The sequence below is a fragment of the Triticum urartu genome, chromosome 1 (genome assembly GCF_003073215.2).
Source record: "Triticum urartu cultivar G1812 chromosome 1, Tu2.1, whole genome shotgun sequence".
Taxonomy (NCBI): Eukaryota; Viridiplantae; Streptophyta; class Magnoliopsida; order Poales; family Poaceae; genus Triticum; species Triticum urartu.
In genome coordinates this window covers 321,954,810-321,963,564 of record NC_053022.1, presented here as the reverse complement: position 1 = coordinate 321,963,564, position 8,755 = coordinate 321,954,810, and positions in this window count along the sequence as shown.

The following is an 8,755-nucleotide window of genomic DNA, read 5'->3' as shown; positions in this document are numbered from 1 at the left end:
GCCTCCGCACTCCGCCTGGCGGCTGCTCACTACCTTCGGCTTGACATTGAAGGTCTTCAGCCATAAGCCGAAGTGGGGCTTGATGCGGAGGAAGGCCTCGCACACGACGATAAACGCCGAGATGTTGAGGATGAAGTTTGGGGCTAGATCATGGAAATCCAGGCCTTAATAAAACATGAGCCCCGGGACGAAGGGATGGAGAGGGAATCCTAGTCCGTGGAGGAAATGGGTGAGGAATACCACCCTCTAATGGGGCTCGGGGGTGAGGATGAGCTGTCCCTCATCTGGGAGCCGGTGCGCGATGTCGTCGTGGAGGTATCCGGCTCTCCTCAGTTTCTTGATGTCTCCCTCTGTGACAGAGGAGACCATCCACTTGCCTCCCGCTCCGGACATGGTTGGAGAAGGTTGAGATGGAAGTGAGGACTTGGGTGCTAGAGCTTGAGTATGCGGGAGCGGATGAGCAGAGGAGGAAGAAGGCATGGATAAAAAGGTGAATCCTTATCCCTTTATATGGGCGGAAAAAATTAAATGTCCCCACTTGCCTAGTAAAACTCTCTTATCCCCCAAGCGCCGCAATTGATGGCACGGTTGGGTTACCCACGCCCGTATTGATGAGAATCCCGTAATAAGGGGACACGATCTCTGCTTTGACAAGACGTGTCGAAAAACTGCCTGGCATTATGTGCGGGGCTGGTTAAAAGAAACGGTTTGAATAATCACCGGGCCATGACATAACATCATGCCGTCAAAACAAGCCAGCAAAGTAGATCTGTGAAAAAAACATTATTCTCTCTACGGTGAAATGTGGGACTTATTTTGCAGGGTCGGACACTATCCTCGTATTCAACTTCTTCTGTAATGTATTTGGAGAAGGAACCCGCCTTGCAATGCCGAAGACAACTGTGCGCCGGACTCATCGTCATTGAAGCCTGGTTCAGGGGCTACTGTGGGAGTCCTGGATTAGGGGGTCTCCGGACAGGCGGACTATCTCCATTGGCCGGACTGTTAGACTATGAAGATACAAGATTGAAGACTTCGTCTCGTGTCCGGATGGGACTCTACTTGGCGTGGAAGGCAAGCTAGGCAATACATATATGGATATCTTCTCCTTTGTAACCGGCCTTGTGTAACCCTAACCCTCTCCGGTGTCTATATAAACCGGAGGGTTTTAGTCCGTAGGACAACAATCACAACATACAATCATACCATAGGCTAGCTTCTAGGGTTTAGCCTCTCTGATCTCATGGTAGATCTACTCTTGTAACACCCATATCTTCAATATTAATCAAGCAGGACGTAGGGTTTTACCTCCATCAAGAGGGCCCGAACCTGGGTAAAACTTCGTGTCCCTCGCCTCCTGTTACCATCCGGCCTAGACGCACAGTTCGGGACCCCCTACCCGAGATCCGCCGGTTTTGACACCGACAATGCCAAATGCGGTTCATCATGTAACAGTCATAACCTAGGGTGACACAGAACTAGCTCCAGTTCATCAATGTAATGTAGGCATCTATTCCGAATATAGTCATATGTGCTTAGGGAAAAGAACTTGCATGACATCTTTTGTCTTACCCTCCCGTGGCAGCGGGGTCCTATTGGAAACTAAGGGATATTAAGGCCTCCTTTTAATAGAGTACCGGAACAAAGCATTAACACATAGTGAATACATGAACTCCTCAAACTATGGTCATCACCGGTAAGTATCCCGATTATTGTCACTTCGGGGTTAATGGAACATAACACATAATAGGTGACTATAGACTTGCAAGATAGGATCAAGAACTCTCATATATTGATGAAAACATAATAGGTTCAGATCTGAAATCATGGCACTCGGGCCCTACTGACAAGCATTAAGCATAGCAAAGTCATAGCAACATCAATCTCAGAACATAGTGGATACTAGGGATCAAACCCTAACAAAACTAACTCGATTACATGATAAATCTCATCCAACCCATCACCGTCCAGCAAGCCTACGATGGAATTACTCACGCACGGCGGTGAGCATCATGAAATTGGTGATGGAGGATGGTTGATGATGACAATGGCGATGGATTCCCCTCTCTCGAGCCCTTAACGGACTCCAGGTCAGCCCTCCCAAGAGAGTTTAGGGCTTGGCGGCGGCTCCGTATCATAAAACGCGATAAATCCTTCTCTCTGCTTTTTTCCTCCCTGAAAGTGAATATATGGAGTCAAGGTTGAGGTCGGTGGAGCGTCAGGGGGGCCACGAGGCAGGGGCGCACCCCCATCCTCGTGGATAGGTGGAGGCCCCCCTAACGTGGATCTTCCTTCCAGTATTTATTGTATATTCCAAAGTAATTCTCCGTTGATTTTCAGGTCATTCCGAGAACTTTTATTTCTGCACAAAAATAACACCATGGCAATTCTGCTGAAAACAGCGCACTCCGGGTTAGTTCCATTCAAATCATGCAAGTTAGAGTCCAAAACAAGGGCAAAAGTGTTTGGAAAAGTAGATACGACGGAGATGTATCATAGGACTCCCGCGTTTCCTAGTTCAACTAGGAGGAGGAAGGGGGAAGGAAGGAGTGGGAGAGAGGGAAGGAAAGAGGGGGCGCCGCCCCCCTCCTTGTCCAATTCGGACACCCAGGGGGGCGGCCAGCCCTAAGGCCCCTTCCTCTCTCTATCTCTCTCACAAGGCCCATATTGGCCCATTAGATCCCCCGGGGGTTCCGATAACCCACCGGCACTCCGATAATTATCCGGTGACCCCCGGAACTCATCCGGTGTCTGAATATAGTCATCCAATATATCAATCTTTATGTCTCGAACATTTCGAGACTCCTCGTTATGTCCGTGATCATACCGGGACTCCGAACTAACTTCGGTACATCAAAACACATAAACTCATACTACCGATTGTCACCGAACGTTAAGCGTGTGGAACCTACGGGTTAGAGAACTATGTAGACATGACCGAGACATGTCTCCAGTCAATAACCAATAGCGGAACCCGGATGTTCATATTGGCTCCCACATATTCTACGATGATCTTTATCGGTCAAACCACACAACAACATACGTTGTTCCCTTTGTCATCGGTATGCTACTTTCCCGAGATTCGATCGTCGGTATCATCATACCTAGTTCAATATCGTTACCAACAAGTCTCTTTAATCGTCCCGTAATGGATCATCCCACAACTAACTCATTAGTCACATTTCTTGCAAGGATCATAGTGATGTACATTACCGAGAGGGCCCAGAGATACCTCTCCGATAGACGGAGTGACAAATCCTAATATTGATCTATTACAACTCAACAAACACCATCGGAGACACCTGTAGAGCATCTTCATAATCACCCAGTTACGTTGTGACGTTTGATAGCACACAAGGTGTTCCTCCGGTATTCGGGAGTTGCATAATCTCATAGAAGAGGAACATGTATAAGTTATGGAGAAAGCAATAGCAACAAACTAAACGATCATTGTGCTAAGCTAACAGATGGGTCAAGTCAATCACATCATTCTCTAATGATGTGATCCTGTTAATCAAATGACAACTCATGTCTATGGTTAGGAAACATAACCATCATTGATTCAACGAGCTAGTCAAGTAGAGGCATACTAGTGACATTCTGTTTGTCTATGTATTCACACATGTACTAAGTTTCTGGTTAATACAATTCTAGCATGGATAATAAACATTTATCATGATATGAGGAAATATAAATAACAACTTTATTATTGCCTCTAGGGCATATTTCCTTCAGTCTCCCACTTGCACTAGAGTCAATAATCTAGATTACATTGCAATGATTTTAACACCCATGGAGTCTTGGTGCTGATCATGTTTTGCTCATGAGAGACTCTTAGTCAAGGGTCTGCAACATTCAGATCCATATGTATCTTGCAAACCTCTATGTCTCCCTCCTTGACTTGATCGCGGATGGAATTGAAGCGTCTCTTGATGTGCTTGGTTCTCTTGTGAAATCTGGATTCCTTTGCCAAGGCAATTGCACCAGTATCGTCACAAAAGATTTTCATTGGACCATGCTACCTCTTGAGCACTGCGTTGGTTTTCCCTTGAAGAGGAAAGGGTGGTGCAGCAAAGTAGCGTAAGTATTTCCCTCAGTTTTTGAGAACCAAGGTATCAATCCAGTAGGAGGCTATGCGCCAGTCCCTCGCACCTACACAAAACAAATAAATCCTCGCAACCAACGCGATAAGGGGTTGTTAATCCCTACACGGTCACTTACGAGAGTGAGATCTGATAGATATGATAAGATAATATTTTTGGTGTTTTTATGATAAAGGTGCAAAGCAAAGTAAAAAAGCAAAGGAAATAACTAAGTATTGGAAGATTAATATGATAGAAGATAGACCCGGGGGACATAGGTTTCACTAGTGGCTTCTCTCGAGAGCATAAGTATTTTACGGTGGGTGAACAAATTACTGTTGAGCAATTGACAGAATTGAGCATAGTTATGAGAATATCTAGGTATGATCATGTATATAGGCATCACATCCAAGACAAGTAGACTGACTCCTGCCTACATCTACTACTATTACTCCACACATCGACCGCTATCCAACATGCATCTAGAGTATTAAGTTCAAGAGAACAGAGTAATGCTTTAAGCAAGATGACATGATGTAGAGGGATAAACTCATGCAATATGATGAAAACCCCATCGTGTTATCCTCGATGGCAACAATACAATACGTGCCTTGCTACCCCTGCTGTCACTGGGAAAGGACACCGCAAGATTGAACCCAAAGCTAAGCACTTCTCCCATTGCAAGAAAGATCAATCTAGTAGCCAAACCAAACTGATAATTCGAAGAGACTTGCAAAGATAACCAATCATACATAAAATAATTCAGAGAAGATTCAAATATTGTTCATAGATAAACTTGATCATAAACCCACAATTCATCGGTCTCAACAAACACACCGCAAAAGAAGATTACATCGAATAGATCTCCACAAGAGAGGGGGAGAACTTTGTATTGAGATCCAAAAAGAGAGAAGAAGCCATCTAGCTAATAACTATGGACCCGAAGGTCTGAGGTAAACTACTCACACTTCATCGGAAGGGCTATGGTGTTGATGTAGAAGCCCTCCGTGATCGATGCCCCCTCCGGCGGAGCTCCGGAACAGGCCCCAAGATGGGATCTCGTGGATACAGAAAGTTACGGTGGTGGAATTAGGGTTTTGGCTCCGTGTCTGATCGTTTGGGGGTATGTAGGTATATATAGGAGGAAGAAGTACGTCGGTGGAGCAACAAGGGGCCCACGAGGGTGGAGGGCGTGCCTGGGAGGGTAGGCGCGCCCCCCTACCTCGTGGCTTCCCTGTTGGTTGCTTGACGTAGGGTCCCAGTCTCCTGGATCTTGTTCGTTCCAAAAGTCACGTTCCCAAAGGTTTCATTCCGTTTGGACTCCGTTTGATATTCCTTTTCTTCGAAACCCTCAAATAGGCAAAAAACAACAATTCTGGGCTAGGCCTCCGGTTAGTAGGTTAGTCCCAAAAATAATATAAAAGTGTATAATAAAGCCCAATAATGTCCAAAATAGAAGATAATATAGCTTGGAGGAATCAAAAATTATAGATACGTTGGAGACATATCACTGCACACATCGACCACTATCCAGCATGCATCTAGAGTATTAAGTTCATAAGAACAGAGTAACGCTTTAAGCAAGATGACATGATGTAGAGGGATAAACTCATGCAATATGATATAAACCCCATCTTTTTATCCTCGATAGCAACAATACAATATGTGTTGTTTCCCTTTCTGTCACTGGGATCGAGCACCGCAAGATTGAATCGAAAGCTAAGCATTTCTTCCATTGCAAGAAAGATCAATCTAGTAGGCCAAACCAAACTGATAATTCGAAGAGACTTGCAAAGATAACCAATCATACATAAAAGAATTTAGAGAAGATTCAAATATTGTTCATAGATAATCTTGATCATAAACCCACAATTCATCGGATCACGACAAACACACCGCAAAAGAAGATTACATCGAATAGATCTCTAAGAAAATTGAGGAGAACTTTGTATTGAGATCCAGAGAGAGAGAGAAGAGGCCATCTAGCTAATAACTATGGACCCGAAGGTCTGAAGTAAACTACTCACACATCATCGGAGGGGCCATGGAGTTGATGTAGAGGACCTCTATGATCAATGCCCCCTCCGGCGGAGCTCCGGAAAAGGCCCCAAGATGGGATCTCTTGGGTACAGAAGGTTGCGGCGGTGGAAATAGGGTTTCGTGGTGCTCCTGGATGTTTTCGGGGTATGTGAACATATATAGGAGGAAGAAGTAGGTCGGTTGAGCCATGAGGGGGAGGGCGCGCCCAGGGGGTAGGCGCGCCCCCTACCTCGTGGCCACCTCGTTGGTTGTTTGACGTCCACTCCAAGTCCTCTGGATCACGTTTGTTCCAAAAATCATGCTCCCGAAGGTTTCATTCTGTTTGGACTCCGTTTGATATTCCTTTTCTGCGAAACACTAAAATAGGAAAAAAAAACAGCAATTTGCACTGGGCCTTGGGTTAATAGGTTAGTCCCAAAAATAATATAAAAGTGTAAAATAAAGCCCATTAACATCCAAAACAGATAATATAATAGCATGGAACAATCAAAAATTATAGATACGTTGGAGACGTATCAGCATCCCCAAGCTTATTTCATGCTCGTCCTCGAGTAGGTAAATGATAAAAATATAATTTTTGATGTGGAATGCTTTCTAGAATATTCTTCGATGTATTTTTCTCTATTGTGGAATGAATGTTTAGATCCGAAAGATTCAAGATAAAAGTTTATTGTTGACATGAAAATAGTAATACTCCAAGTATGCTAATCGAGCAATTATGTCTTATCAAAATACCATAGCCAAAGAAAACTTATCCCTACAAAGTCATATAGTTTGGCCATGCTTCATTTTCATCACACAAAATGCTCTCCTCATGCACAACCCCAATGACAAGCCAAGCAATTGTTTCATACTTAGCCTTTTCAAACTCTTTTAACTTTTACGCAATATATGAGCGCGAGCCATGGACATAACACTATGGGTGGAATAGAATATGATGATTGAGGTTGTGTGAGAAGACAAAAACTGGAGAAAGTCTCACATTAACGTGGCTAATCAATGGGCTATGGATATGCCCATCAATTGATCTCAATGCAAGGAGTAGGGATTGCCATGCAACGGATGCACTAGAGCTATAAATATATGAAAGCTCACCAAAGAAAGTAAGTGGGTGTGCATCTGACTCGCTTGCTCACGAAGACCTAGGACATTTGAGGAAGCCCATCATTGGAATATACAAGCCAAGTTCTATAATGAAAAATTCCCACTAGTATATGAAAGTGACAAAATAAGAGACTCTCTATCATGAAGATCATGGTGCTACTTTGAAGCACAATTGTGGAAAAAAGATAGTAACATTGTCCCTTCTCTCTTTTTCTCTCATCCTCTCCTTTTTTTATTTGGGCCTTCTTCCTTCTTATTTTTTTCTTTTGGCCTCTTTTTTTCGTCCGGAGTCTCATCCCGACTTGTGGGGGAATCATAGTCTTCATCATCCTTTCCTCACATGGGACAATGCTCTAATGATGATCATCACACTTTTATTTTCTTACAACTCAAGAATTACAACTCGATACTTGGAACGAAATATGACTCTATGTGAATGCCTCCGATGATGTACCGGGATTGCGATGAATCAAGAGCGACATGTATGAAAATTAAACATGATGGCCTTGCCACAAATACGATGTCAACTACATGATCATGCAAAGCAATATGACAATGATGATGCGTGTCATAATAAATGGAATGGTGGAAAGTTGCATGGCAATATATCTCGGAATGGCTATGGAAATGCCATAATAGGTAGGTATGGTGGATGTTTTGAGGAATATATAAGGAGGCTTATGTGTGATAGAGCGTATCATATCGGGGGGTTTGGATGCACCGGCGAAGTTTGCACCAGCTCTCAAGGTGAGAAAGGGCAATGCACGGTACCTAAGAGGCTAGCAATGATGGAAGGGTGAGAGTGCGTATAATCCATGGACTCAACATTATTCATAAAGAACACACATACTTATTGCAAAAATCTACAAGTCATCAAAACCAAGCACTACGCGCATGCTCCTAGGGGGATAAATTGGTAGGAAAAGACCATCGCTCGCCCCCGACAGCCACTCATAAGGAAAGCAATCAAAGAACACCCCATGCTTCAAATTTGTCACATAACGTTTACCATACTTTCATACTACGGGACTTGCCAACTTCAACACAAGTATTCATCAATTTCACAATTACTCAACTAGCACACCTCTAATATTACCACCTTTATATCTCAAAACAATATATCAAGCATCCAACTTCTCTTAGCATTTAAAATTTATAAACAAAGTGAATTACCATGCTGTTATAAAGGACTCTCAAAATGATATAAGTGAAGCATGAGAGATCAATTATTTCTATAAAATAGAACCACCGCCGTGCTCTAAAAGATATAAGTGAAGCACTAGAGCAAAAATTATCCAACTCAAAAGATATAATTGAAGCACATAGAATATTCTAATAAATTCCAATTCATGTGTGTCTCTCCCAAAAGGTGTGTACAACAAGGATGATTGTGGTAAACTAAAAAGCAAAAACTCAAATCATACAAGACGCTCCAAGAAAAACACATATCAAGTGGCGAATAAAAATATAGCTCCAAGTAAAGTTACCGATGGACGAAGACGAAAGAGGGGATGCCTTCCGGGGCATCC